Below are 15,454 nucleotides of genomic sequence, written 5' to 3'. Positions count from 1 at the left end.
TGTTTAATTTAAATTAAATATTATCGCACGCTTAACATATAATTCTTTTTAATATTTAATATTAATTAAATATTAACACTCATTTCGGATCATAAACTTTCTTTTATTTAATTCAAAAATTAGGATGTTACAAGTCTTCCCTCCTTAAAGAGGTTTCGTCCCCAAAACCTAGCTTATTCCTTGTAAAAGGAACATTTCCTATATTTACGCACTTTATTTGATCGTTTTTGCTTTCCGGGTTATCCTTCTTAGTCCGGACATGTAGTCACCGAGCGGTGTTCATGTGCATTAGCTATCCAAGGTAGCTTGTCCATGAGAGCCTCGATGTATCAAGTCTCGTCTCGTCGTTCCAAGGGACTTTGTTTCGTATCATCTAACACTATTGTCTAAACGACATTTATGATATAAATAATCATTCATAACCAAACTCAATATATTACATGTCATAGATAAGCATAAGTTTCTAAACCTTAACACAAAACAAGTTCTTAGGAAATCATACTTTAAACGAAATAATACTATTACATAAGCAATTATTCCTTCATCGAGTGTTCCTCTCTGCAGGTTTCCTAAATCTTTACTCTTTTGCACCCCCCGCCTCTGTCTCCTTGCAATCCCTAGCCATGTGGTCAGTTTTACCGCATTTGAAGCATTTCGGGCGATCAGGGCATTCTCGAGAGTAATGCCCACTCTTTCCTCACAGATAGCATTTGTCTGTTCCCGTCTTGCATTCCCATGGTGCACCTACCCACACTTCTTATATGCATCCCTGTGTCCAACCTTATTCTTCCTTTCATCAGTTGTTGTTACCATATCGCCAAACCGCTTAGCAGGAGTAGCCCATCTCTTATCCTTCTTTTCCTCCACCACCACATCGTCCAAAGCCAGGTCATCATAAACCACTTCTGCAAGTTCGACAGCAGAGTCAAAAGTAGCAGGTTTATTTGCCCTGACTAAAGTGCGAACCTTTTGTGGAAATCCTCTCACATAGCATTTGATCCTCTTAGCCTCAGTGCCAACCATATCAGGCACCAACCTAGACGGCCGGTTGAATTCAATAGTATACTCACGATGCGTCATCTTACCTGCCTTCAAAATTAGGAATTTCATATCCGCCCTTTCAACTTCAGCATCAACACATAACCTCTTCATCACCAATTCTTTTAGATCCTCCCACTTCATTGCCCTAATCTCTTCCTGACCTTTCCTCTGTTCAACCGTCTCCCACCAGTACATTGCTTCGTCACCGAATGATTGAGTAGCATAACCCACCGCTTGATTAGGACGGCATTCGCTAATGTGAATAATTTTATCCATGGCGGTTATCCATTGAAGATTAGCGATTGCGTCTTCCAACCCAGTTAGCTTTGGCGGGTCGCATCCCTTGAAGGACTTATAGTTGCACCCACCTCGGCCTCTTTTCCTGTCATCGACTTTCACAGACTTAACCCCACTCGAGGCCTCCCTCTCTCCTTCCTCATCTCTCCTACCATCACCACCCGCCCCTTCAGAAGTTCTTTCACAGCTTCGAGCAGTTCCTTCAGGAGTCAGGTTCTTCACAGTAGTGGCTACAGCTTGAACAATAGCTGCTTGAATTGCAGGATCCAGTTGAACCCATTCATTGTTGCTCGGGTTTCTTTCAGCTGCGCTTCCTTCATCCCCGGTGTTGGAAGCAGTTTCAACCGAAGGTTGTTGGACACGAAGAGGCCTGCCACGACATCCAGTGCGACCTCTAGCTCTCACATTTCTCCAGTTCCCGCAACTCCTCCTGTTCCAGCCATCGTATTCGAAAAGGGAAAACACAAACGTCATCACTCAAGGAACTATTTAGTACAAGGATAGTAAGGCTAGCAGGTAATAACAGTTTCCAGCTGTGATTAGCTGATCACGTTACTTTCTGTGTCCTATACACTTCCTCTTATGAGTCTATTTGTGTTTATTCTAATCTTAAACAGTTACTCAATCAATCAATCAAGAAATCCTATCCATATCAATCAAGATAACATTAACATTTATTATCTAACCATACATTTTACCTTACTGAGGTTTTTTGAGTGACACATGGCATTCTTGATCTGACGTATTCTTATTTAAGTCTCATTCTCTGTTCGAGTCTAAGCATGTAGGATGCTTAAATATCTCGAACTTTGCTAAGATACCAACTTGTAAGGCCCCGTTACCGGTGCCTTACATTTGGACGTTGAATTTACTCATTAACATAGTTCTAATCATCAGAGTTAATTAAAACATTCGCGGAATATAAAAACTTTCAAAAAAACATTAAATATCGATTCATAACTTGTCATAAAGAAACATATTGTCTTACAAAAACTAAGTAATTAAACATAAGCTGATAAACGCCCTGAGTCTTACGATGTCAGTCTCTTATTCGTCCATCATGTGCCCGTTCAAGCTAGCTGTCTCATCCTACTCACCTGCGTTCATACTAAAAGTCAGCTACGCTGAGTGAGTTCTAGTTAATCAGGAAACATACAATACATACACATATCATACATACTTACATATCCGAAGATACATATCCATACTTAACCAGTTACCCTTTTGTCATACATACATACTTACATGCTAATACTTACCTCAGTCCACCGAGAGTATGTTCATAGTCCGTCGTCTATACCTATACTCAAGGTCGTGAACACGTAAAAGGTCTGCAGTCATTACCTATGTTCACCATTCATGGCACATACAAGGTCCGCAGTCCTTCCCTATACCATTCTACAATCACAACACGTACAAGGTCCGCAGTCCTTCCCAATGTTGTAACATAATTTGTAGCACGTACGAGGTCTACAGTCCTCCCCTATGCTACCACAATGCAATTACAGCACGTATAAGGTTCGCAGTCCTTTCCTATGCTGCCTCCTATCTGAAGTACGTATAAGGCCCACAGTCCTTAACTGTGTTCTCATCTATCTTCTATAACTCGTATAAGACCCACAGTCCTTAACTACGCCATCACATGCCAAGTCTATGTCCAATGAAAGTTAGAGGGATTTGCCATCCTAACTTACTACGCCAGACGTAGAACTCACATACCATTCCTGTACCTGCATACACTTACTTCGCATATACAATAAATACATCATAGCATAAGAATACCCTAGGCGTTCTTCACATCATTCATTTAACAATCATACTCCATGTCGGTACGTGCAATATCCGAAGATCGTTCACGCCCCGAAAAGCATCCATTCATAACGATCATACATCAGCCATATATAATATTCATATCTTTATTTACAACCTGACAGTACGCGCAATATCCGAAGATCGTTCGCGTACCGACAAGCAATCATTCATATCTATCACATATATCATATATGGCATACACTTACCACTTAAGGTAAGTGTATTAACTAATCACATCGAGTATGCACATAGCCCCGAAAACATAACAAGGAATGGGGCTAGAAACTCACCTGGATCATGTTTCTTTCTCCGTCAATTGTTAATCCCTTCTTTAATTGAGCTCTACTAACTGTATATGAGTTACACGTATCAATATTTGTCCTATTGTATTGGGTTACTTTTACTTAGATTTTATTCTTAAACCCTAGCGTAGTTGAATTTATGGTTTTTATTTACTTTAACATTCTAGTATTTTATCTCATTAGGTCCTTACAATGCATACCATCAAGTGTATACATATATGAGTCGCCACGTATCCGGGTCTCAATGTAAACGAACTTGAGTGTAAGCGAATTTACTGATGGACGAACTTATTGATAAGCGAACTTAAATATATAAGCGAACTTACTGATGAGCGAACTTATATATATAAATGAACTTAGATATATAAGCGAACCTTCTTATAAGCGAACTTAGGTGTGGCGAACTTCATAACAAGCAAATTTAGAGCAACGAACATGTAGCCGCGAACTTGCTTGGCGAACTTGCATGCAAGCGAACTTGCAGCAGCAGTTACAGGTTCGTTCTTAACCCCCATAATCATCTCCGTTTCAACGCCTTCGATACGATATTAACCAAACCTGTGAGCATTCCCATGATCTTTTTCGGGTAAAACTCGGCCCAGCAAAGCATAAAGTTTGGACTTAGGCTTAAAACGCTCAATACTATATCTAAGGTTTATTTTAAACGAGCTGCACATAGCCATGGATTCGTTAGGTTCATTTTTAACATCAAGTTTGCTACTTTAATACTCGTTTACACCCGATCTACTCTAGGTTCAAGTTCCAAGACTAAACGTTTATAAAAATGTAAACTTTAGGATCAAGATCATACCTTTATGTGTTCGTTTGGTCTTGGTTAGCTTGGTTAGGAACTTTAAATCTTGTATCTATCTTGCATATCACATATCTATTAATATTCAACGTGCACTAGACCTCGAATCTTCTTCTTCTCTTGGCCGATTTTGGTAAGGTGTGTGTGTGCGTGTTTTTGAGTGTGTAGAGAATAAGATGGAGGATATGGGGGATTTAGGGTTTTAGGGTGGTTTAAGGGAGTATTTATACTCCTTAAAGCCCATAAACCCAAAGCTCATCCCATCTTTTAGTCCATTCTTAATATGTTTAATCTAAAGTAAATATTATCGCACGCTTAACAACATAATTCTTTTTAATATTTAATATTAATTAAATATTAACACTCGTTTTGGATCATAAACTTTCTTTTATTTAATTCAAAAATTAGGATGTTACTTTAATACTCGTTTACACCCGATCTACTCTAGGTTCAAGTTCCAAGACTAAACGTTTATAAAAATGTAAACTTTAGGATCAAGATCATACCTTTATGTGTTCGTTTGGTCTTGGTTAGCTTGTTTAGGAACTTTAAATCTTGTATCTATCTTGCAGATCACATATCTATTAACATTCAACGTGCACTAGACCTCGAATCTTCTTCTTCTCTTGGCCGATTTTGGTAAGGTGTGTGTGTGCGTGTTTTTGAGTGTGTAGAGAATAAGATGGAGGATATGAGGGATTTAGGGTTTTAGGGTGGTTTAAGGGAGTATTTATACTCCTTAAAGCCCATAAACCCAAAGCTCATCCCATCTTTTAGTCCATTCTTAATATGTTTAATCTAAACTAAATATTATCGCACGCTTAGCAACATAATTCTTTTTAATATTTAATATTAATTAAATATTAACACTCGTTTTGGATCATAAACTTTCTTTTATTTAATTCAAAAATTAGGATGTTACAAGATGCAAGTCTACGAAGGACTTTATGAAGGATTAGATTGGTTTTTAAACAACATGGCAAACAAGGCTATATTACAAATTTTTATATTATCTGTAAATTAAAAAAGAACAAAAATTTGTGTAGCCAAAAAATGTATGATAAGTTAATTAGTATGACAGTTTTACAGTGTAACATCCTGAAATTTCCAAAATAATATAAATTATATTATTTATTATTGGAGGGAATGTTTACTCGGGTTAACGGAAAATAATTAAATAGAGTATTGGTTGGTATGGGTCAGGCTAGTGTTGGGTAATGGATATGGGTTATGAAGGAAAGAGGGAAGGACCATGGGCCTAAGCCCATGATCCATAATTATATAAATCTTAAATCACCATTTAATCCTTCATTTCTCATATTCCATACACCACCAAAACACACAATTAGCTCTCTCTCTCATCCTACCTTCTCTCTAGCCGAAATAGAAGAAGAATTGATTTCCGACCCAAGGTAATTATAGTATGATGTTGTTTATACTCAAACCCGTTAGATTTAGTTATGAAACGACAAGCCAACACCGTTAAACCATTAGAGTCACGAGATCCGGGTGGAATCGGGTATAAACCGAACCTAAGATGAGCTTAGGGGTCACCTAGCTCAGATCTGGATTGAACGGGACGAAAATGATGAAAACGGTGGTGAAAGGCTTAGATATCATTTTTCCGGCAATATCCCGGTTTTCCGGTGAAGGCGGCACCGGAAAGGCGGCGCCGGAGTTGGGTGTACGAGGTAAGGATGTCAGAGAATGTTCTCTGACATTCTGACCTAACCCTAGTTTGTTAGCGGTGACTTAACGAACTAGAAGGCGATTCGTTAATCCATTTCGTTAAGAGGAAGTAACGAACTAGAAGCAGTTCGTTAAGTCATTTGTTAAGGATAAGTAACGAAGAAGCTCCAATTCGTTAAGCAGTTCGTTAAGGGAGAACTGACGAATGAACCCCCAGTTCATTAAGGGTTCAGTTCGTTAAAGGACCAGTTCGTCGTAAAGGTCCAATTCGTTATGAAAGAGGATGACCTAGTATAACGAATCAGCTAAGGAAAGATAAAGTATCAGATCAGCAGCTCAACCCCGCTGCAAGGGGCGCTGCCCCTGGACCCCCGTTTTTTGTGGGTTATATAAAGATAGAAATACGATATGAGTAGTAATAGTTAATTGATACATGTAATTATTATACAGTTAGTCGCGCACAGCTCAAGAAAAGGATAACCATTAATGGAAGACGTAACCGAATTTAGGTGAGTTTCTAGCCCATTCCTTGTTAAGTGTAACATCCCGAAATTTCTGGAATAATATTAAATATATTAGTTAATATTGATGGGAAGGTTACTCGGGTTAGCGGGAAATAATTAAATGAAGTAGGAGTAATACGAGTCGGGCTTATGTTGGGCTAAATAATATGGGTAATGGACTTGGGTTAAATGGAAGGAAGATAGGCCATGGGCTCAAGCCCATGATCCATCATATAAATACCTTCATTAACCCTTAATTCATTCATTTATCATCCATTCCATACACCACCCAAAACACACACTTAGCTCTCTCTCATCTTACTTCCTCTCTCTAGCCGATTTAGCAAGAAGAACCGATCCCGACCTGAGGTAATGATAGTATGATATTATAGAGGTCCAAAACTGTTAGATCTAGTCGCGAAATGACGAGCCGACACCGTTAAACCGTTGACGTCACGTGATCCGGGAGGAATCGGGTGTGAACCAAACCTAAGATGAGCTTAACGGTCACTCTAGCTCAGATCTTGATCGAACGGGACGCAAAACGGTGAATGTGGTGGTGAAATAAGCGAGATCTCGCTTTTCCGCGAGATCTCGCTATTCCGGCAACGACGGCGCCGGAGAATATATGTACGAGGAAGGGGAATGTCATAGAATGTTTCTGACATTCTCTTACCTAACCCTAATTCGTTAACGGGGAGTTAGCGAATTAGAGGTGATTCGTTAACAGGGAGTTAACGAATTAGAAGTGATTCGTCAAGTAGTTCACTAACGAAAGCGTAAAGAACTAGACTTAGTTCGTGTCCAATTCGTTAAGGATGAGGTAACGAATCAGTAAGTTCAATTCATTACAAAAGTGTCCAGTTCGCCAAAAGGACCAGTTCGTTATAAGGTTCAATTCGTTATAAGGTCCAAATTCGTTTAAGGGTTCAATTCTCTATAAGGGTCGATTCGTTATAAAGTAACGAACTAGCCAGTTCGTTTGGGTTACTGAAGTAACGAATAAACCCCAATTTGTTAAGGACCAAGTAACGAATTGGAGTTTGGCAGAATTACAGAATGGCCCCTGGACTTGTGATAGAATGATATAATTACATATTAACCCTTGGATTTTGATAATTTAGGAAAGACACCTTCAAAGGTTAACGAGTAACGATTAACTAACCGGTAAAGATTCAATGAAGTAAAACTGGCTTAGAAGCGTAAGACTAATTAAGTAGAAACGAGAATGGCTAGAGTAGTATTTGATATTCGATTACTAAACAGTTAGACGCGCACAGCTCGAGAAGGAGTAACCAATAACGGAAGAAGTAACCGAATTCAGGTGAGTTTCTAGCCCCACTTCCTTGTTATGTTTTCGGGGTTGTGTGCATACTCGATGTGATAGTTATACACTTACCTTAAGTGGTAAGTGTATGCCTTGTACGATTTATGTATGATGATTGTTTGACGATGCATGAACGATCTTCGGATATTGCATGTACCGTCAAGTGTTAGTTAAAGGTATGATGGATGTGTATATATGATATGTGAATGATGTATGTATGTTATGATGTTAGTACATGAACAATCTTCGGATATTGCATGTACTGCCATGTGATAGTCAAAGATACGACTATATGAATAAATAGGATATATGAATGATTGATTGCGGTACGTGAACGATCTTCAGATATTGCGCGTACTGGCAGTTTTTAAATAAAGACATAAATGTCGTATGTAATGTATGGATGATGTACGAAGATTATAAATGAACACTTGTCGGGGCGTGAACGATCTTCGGATATTGCACGTATCGACAAGGGGTATGACTGTTAAACGAAGGATGTGAAGAACGCCTAGAGTGTTCTTTTTCTACAGTATTCTTATTGTACATGTATAGAGGTACATGGATGGTATGTAAGTTCTACGTCTGGCATAGTAAGTTAGGACATCAATTTCCTCTAACTTCCGTTGGATATAGACTTGGCATGTGGTGGCGTAGTTAAGGACTGCGGGCCTTATACGTGATATTGATGATAGATGTGAACGTAGATAAGGGCGGTGGGTCTTATAAGTATTATAGATAATAGACGTTAACGTAGATAAGGACTGTGGACCTTATACGTATTGTAGATAGGTGTCGGCATAGGAAAGGATTGTGAATCTTATACGAGCTGAAATTGTCGTGTTAGCATAGGGGAGGACTGCAGACTTCGTACGTGCTATGAATTTGGATTGCAACATAGAGAAGGACGGTGGACCTTGTACGTGTTGTTAATATAGGATGGTATAGGGAAGGACTGTGGACCTTGCACATACCATAAATGATGAACATAGGTAAGGACTGCGGACCTTTTTCGTGTTCACGGCCTTGAGTATAGGTGTAGACGGCGGACTATGAACGTACTCTCGGTAGGCTTAGGTAGGTAATCATATGTATGCATGAGAGTATGGATAATAGCAGAGTAACAGGTTAAGTATGGATATGTAACTTCGGATATGTAAGTATGTATGATATGTTTATGTATTGTATGTCGCCTGATTAACTAGAACTCACTCAGCGTAGCTGACTTTTAGTATGCACGCAGGTGAGCAGATTAATGAACTAGCATGAGGTTGGCACATGGCATGGATTGAACGGCTGGCATCTGAAGATGGAAGAAAAGATGTTTTAAACACATTGTTTTGTGTTCTGGTATCAAAGAAAGGTTTAATGGTTGTAACGAATGATTTAAGTTAACGTTTCCGTGAAAGTTTTAATAAACTCTGATTTGTAGAACTGTGTTTATGAGTAAATCCGATGTTAAAGTGAGGCACCGGGAAAGGGGCCTTACAAGTTGGTATCAGAGCAAAGTTCGAGAGATTTACGCATCCTATATGCTTAGACTCGAACAGAGAATGGGATTTTAGTAAGAAAAGAAAGAAGATGTCAGTTCAAGATAGCCATGTGTCACTCAAGAAAGCTCAGTAACGGTAAAGTATGTTAAATAATGTATAAGGATGTTCTCTTAATTGTTAAAGGAAGGATAAATGCAGGTTAGGGATAGGATTTCTTGATTGTTTGATTGATAAACTGTTTAAAACTAGAAACTAGCACAAGTGAAATCACGAAGGGAAGTATGTAGGACCTGAGGAGTAATGCAAATAGTTAATTACACTTGATCAATGTCAGTAGCTACTTACCTTACGAATCACGTGCTAAATAATTCCTTGAGTGATGACGTTTGCGTTTTCCCTTTTAGAATACGATGGCTCTAGCAAGAGAGATTGCTGGAACGAGGAGGCGTACGGGGCGTCGTGGTAGGCCACAGGTGGTCTGAGAACCCTCTGTTGAATCGGCTACTAACTCCGTGGGAGAAGAAAGTGTTGCTGGACGAAACCCAAGCAACAACGAAGGGGTTCAACTTGACCCAGCCATCCAAGCAGCCATTGTTCAAGCTGTAGCCGCTGTTGTGAAGAACCAGAATCCCGAGAGATCTACTGGAAGCCATGGGAGAACTGCTGAAGGGTCAGTGGAAAATGGTAAGAAAGATGGTGAGGGAGAGGAGGGTGACTCGGGTGAAGCTGGATCTGTGAAAGTTGATGATGGAAAGAGAGGCCGGGGTGGGTGTAACTACAAGTCTTTCAAAGGATGTGACCCACCAAAACTAACTGGTCTAGGAGACGCAATCGCTACTCTTCAATGGATAACCGCCATAGGTAAAATTATTCGCATTAGCGAATGCCATCCCGACCAAGCTGTGGGTTATGCTACTCAGCCATTTGGAAAAGAAGCTATGTATTGGTGGGAAAGTGTGGAGCAGAGAAAGACTAGGGATAAGGTCAAGGCTTTGAGATGGGACGATCTGAAGAAATTGGTGATGAAGAAGTTTTGTGCGGATGCCGAAATTGAAAGGACGGAGATGAAGTTCCTGAATTTGAAGGCCGGTAAGATGACGCATCGTGAGTATTCTACTGAATTCAACCTACTGTCTAGGTTGGTGCCTGATATGGTTGACACTGAGGTTAAGAGAATCAAATGTTATGTGAGGGGATTGCCACAAAAAGTCCGCATGTTAGTCCGGGCAAATAAACCTGCTACTTTTGACTCTGCTGTTGAGCTTGCGGAAGTGGTTTATGCTGACCTGGTTGAGAACAATATGGTGGTGGAGGAAAAGAATGAGAAGAAATGGGCTACCTCTGCTAAGTAGTCTGGCGATATGGTGACAACATCTCATTTATCTGTGAAAGTCTATCATCATCCAATAATAAGTATATTATTAACTTATGTACAATAAATATAATTAAAATCCAAAAAGTATACATATAAATATTATAAACGTATAATGTAAACCCCTGTAATACGGGGAATAAAAGCTAGTATATATATAAGGGATGGTTCAGAAGAGAAATGATATTACTGCGAGAAATGGATATGAACCACTAGTTTTATTTTAGGTTTTAAAGTGTTAAATATAAATTAAGAAAGTATAAATGAATTATCTCTATTCAATTAATATAAAACCATACTAATTATCTATTCAATTAATATAACAAATCAAATTACTATAATTGAAAAATATTAAGAATTCATTTTTTTATAACTTAATTTTTGTCTCTTGAATTTTTATCCAACACAAATACAATTTATTTACACGTTAAAATTTATTTCTATCCAAAACCAATTTCTTCCAACTTAATATATTAATATCCATCAACACGTAGTTACCTTGTGATAAATAATACAAAAAACTATTTTACACGTGTTTGCATTAAATATCAACAAGAAAAGATACAACTTACACCAAAACATATGCACTTGTTCTAAGAATAAGAAAATATATAACCTACACTTGTTCTAAGAATAAAAAAAACATATAACCTACACATAAAATTCATCATCAATAAAATACACACAATATAACCTACACACGAAAACACATATAACCTACACACGCAAATTTTATACCTACACAAATATAATTTATTTATACATTAAAATTTTGTTCTAGTTAAAACCAATTTCTTTCAACTCAACTTATTAATATCCATCAAGATGTAGTTACATTGTGATGAATAATACAAAAAACATCTTACACATGTTTGTATTAAATGTGAAATATACAACCTACACAAAAATATATAACCCACACTTGTTCTAAGTACCCTGCACACGAAAAACAAATAACCTACACACGTGTAGGATATGTGTATCTTTTGTAGTTTATATAATTATTGATGTCGAATTAAATATGTAAGTTGTATGTTTTTTTGTAGTTGCTCAAAACAAGTGTAGGTTATATAATTTTGTGTAGGTTGTATACTTATTGTTTATAATTAACAGACACATTTATTTTTTTAATTATTTATGACAATAGTTTTTCTAGATATATCAGTTGAAAAAAAATATATAATGTTTTTATATTTATTGTTTAATATTACACGTTGATATATGCTAATAAATTGAGTGGAAAGAATTTTTTTTAATATAAAGAACTAGTATTATATTAATAAATTGTATTTTTGTTGGATAAAATGAAAAAAATGTAAATAAATTATAAAACTAAATTAGTGTTTTTATCTTTTTAATTATTATAGTTAAATTAAGAAAATATATTAATTAGAGAGAAATTTATTATGATTATGTTAGTTGTATTAATTAAAAAGAGAGCGCATTTATTGTTGAATTTACATATTTTTCATTTATCTTTAAGCTTTTAAAACTAAAATAATACTTGTGACTCATATTAATTTTCTTACATTTCTCACAATAATATTATTTGTCTTCTAAACTTAAACCTATACAATGATGGATGATGAGTAATGTCGAAACGTTAGTAGGTTTCTCTCAACATCAGTTACATAATATATTTTAGAAAGATAATTAGATGCATCAATTAATAACGTTTTTGATAGCAAATTCTCACACATATATTTATTTCCACAAAAGTTGAACTTACAAGTTTTGATTAATGGATGACTTTTAGCTAAAACTCAATGCAAACAAATACTCACACACATTAAAAGTTAAAAACTTTTAGCTAAAAGACCTTTTTGTTGGTGTATCTAGTGCGCACAAAAATTACATAGACTCAATCAAGACCTAGTAATCACACAAGCATAACACACTTTACATTTGATAAAAGTGATTTTACTCATACATGACTAATGTCCCCATGCATGCATGAAACTAGTTAATCATGCTTTCAGTTATTAATCTTCCATGCAAACAAGTCTGTTAGCAATGGAATCACGGGTTTCTTCTTCAACACTTTCTTTTCATTCAAGTACATTCTCTCCCTACACATCTCTCTCTCTCTCCACCAAACCCACTTAGCACTTCCCGCATAGTCATGGACGGTGACCGACGACGCCGTACCACAAACGCTTGCCCGGCCGCCACTGCCTCGGCTTTCGCTATCTTTGACATGTTCTTATGGAGCTCAGCATTCAAAGAAGCCAAAGCAACCTCAGTCTCAGACTCTCTGTCCTTCAATAATTTCAGCTCTCTCTTTGTTTCATTGAGCTCGAACTCGAGTTTTCTGATAGTGGTCATGACCACAGGAGATGGTTCTTGATCGCTTTCAGATGATTTCCACAAGGTTTGGTTAGACTTTGGTGTATGTTTCCATATTGGAGCTTCTTGTTTCGGTACCGGTTGTAAGCGCTCCCCGAAGATGGCTACTGCTTCTTTGACGGAGCGGAAAGGGCGGGTGGTGTCGACGGTTGGGCGCTCGTCATCGAGCTGTGGTGGGTTTTCGGGTAGGACTGGAAGTTGAGGACTTTGATTAATGGACATGGTGGTGGGAAAGAGTTGAGAGGGAATAATATTGGTTTTGATGGTTTTGAGGGGTGGGGGTGGGGTTGGATGTAGGCTTAGCTTGTACTTCAAAGTAAGGTTATTTTGTGATGGTGGGATAGTACGGTTTGATGGTTAAGGGATTCTTGAGTTATAGAGACAGGTGCTCCTCAACAACTTAAGCTTGGTAAAACCATTTGCTATGTTGGTTTGTTTGTTTGTTTTGTGAAACAATAGTATATATGAATAATACGATGGAATAAAATACACTAATTCATATAGTTTTTGTTTATTAAAGGGGACAAAAAATTGAACGATAAGTTTAATTACAGGGAAAATCACCAAAATAATCCCATTGACTTATGGAATTATTAAAATTTGTTGACTTTTGTGGATTAGTTTTTATTCCCGTATTACGGGGGCTATGTTTCTTTTTTGTGTCTAATATACATATTTTTTACATTTAATTTTATTTATTATAAAAAAAAGTTAATAATATACTTAAAGATTTATAATTAAATAGTTTCACAAATAACTGACATGTTATAACCCGTTTAAAAACTATGTGTTTGGTGAGACCCATGACCCGCTTATTTTTTTACTATAAAATTGTTACTTATTATAAATAATATATTTTTATTAAAAAAATTGAATATTAATATTTAGTATATCTCTATTTTATAGGATTTGCATATCAAATACTTGGTGAGGTTTATTTTTAGAATAATGAGATGTTATAACCCGTTTAAGGTTATCTGGGTATGGTGAGAACCATACCATGAATTCGGGTAAAATGCATGAGAAATCTTCTTTTAAAAATAAAACAATATGGTGGTTTGAGTAAACGTAAGAAACATCCATAGAGCTTTTAAATGTTTTGTTTATTTACGATGGCAGTTTTATATTATTTGTTTCTAATAATTATTTATTTTTTGAATTTTATTTTTTTATTGTATGAAAGTTAATATATATATATATATATATATATGATTTTATGATAAATTGTTTCACAAATAAATGAGATGTTATAACCCGGTTTAAAAGCTATATGAATTTGATGAGACCCAAGACCCGTTTATTTATTTTACTATAAAATTGGTTTTCTAATAATAAATAATATATATCTTTTTTAAATAAATCAAATATTAATTTTTAGTATATCCCTACTTTTTAGGATTTTTATATCAAATATATGGTGAGATTAGTTAATAATTTAATGAGATGTTATAACCAGTTTAAGAAATATATGGGTTTGATTAGACCCATACCCATGAATTCAGGTCAAATGCATAATAAGCCTCCATTTAAAAATCAAGGAAATCTGGTGACTCCAAAATAAGGGGGAGCGACCACATCGCGACACATAGGATTTTTATGTTTTCGTTTATATATATATATATTATATATATATACTAGTTTTTCATCCCCCGTATTACGGGGGCTGTTTTATATTATTTATTTTTATTATTTATCTATTTTTGAATTTTTATTTTTGTTTATTGTATGAAAGTTTAATATATACTTATGGTTTAATATTAAATTATTTCACAAATAAATGAGATGTTATAAACCCGGTTTAAAAGCTATATGAGTTTGATGAGATCCAAGACCCGTTTATTTTTTTTTACTATAAAATTGGTTTTTTAATTATAAATAATATATAACTTTTTTTAAATAAGTTAGATATTAATTTTTAGTATATTCCTACTTTATAGGATTTATGTATCAAATATTTGGTGAGATTAGTTTTTAATTTAATGAGATGTTATAATCTGTTTAAGAAATATCTGGGTTTGATAAGACCCATACCCGTGAATTCGGGTTAAATGCATGAGAAGCCTCCATTTAAAAATTAAGCAAATCTGGTGACTCCAAAAAAGGGGGAGCGACCACATAACGACACGTAGGATTTGTATGTTTTCGTTTATATATATTATAGATCTTTTACTTTATTCTATTGTGCCAACCAAAAATCTTTTATGCCAACCACTAGGCTATTGACTCGTGTACGACACGTATAAAAATATATAAATCGTGTAACAATCACACATGATTTTAAACGACAAATTACTTTATGATATATATTTGTTTGGACGGAAACTTTATATATACTTGTTAATAATACCAGTATGAAAATAAATGATTATAAAAAAAAAACATAACTTTCAACCAAAATAGCATTCGATTTACAATGATTAGAAACACAATTATAACTTCAAAATAAAAATTCATAAACTAC

General features: G+C 35.9%; 1 pseudogene; it reads right to left on the bottom strand.

Annotated features, from left to right (window-relative positions):
• Nucleotides 1-12,597: 12,597 nt before the first annotated feature.
• LOC143612553 (uncharacterized) lies at nucleotides 12,598-13,221 on the bottom strand (annotated as a pseudogene).
• Between the last annotated feature and the right edge of the window lie 2,233 nt (nucleotides 13,222-15,454).

This window comes from Bidens hawaiensis, unplaced genomic scaffold, assembly GCF_021521415.1.
Source record: "Bidens hawaiensis isolate Kalapana, Puna unplaced genomic scaffold, B.hawaiensis_p1.1 tig00034840_1, whole genome shotgun sequence".
NCBI classification, from domain to species: Eukaryota; Viridiplantae; Streptophyta; class Magnoliopsida; order Asterales; family Asteraceae; genus Bidens; species Bidens hawaiensis.
The sequence above is the reverse complement of the archived record's forward strand: the minus strand, read 5'-3'. Positions and strand labels throughout refer to the sequence as shown.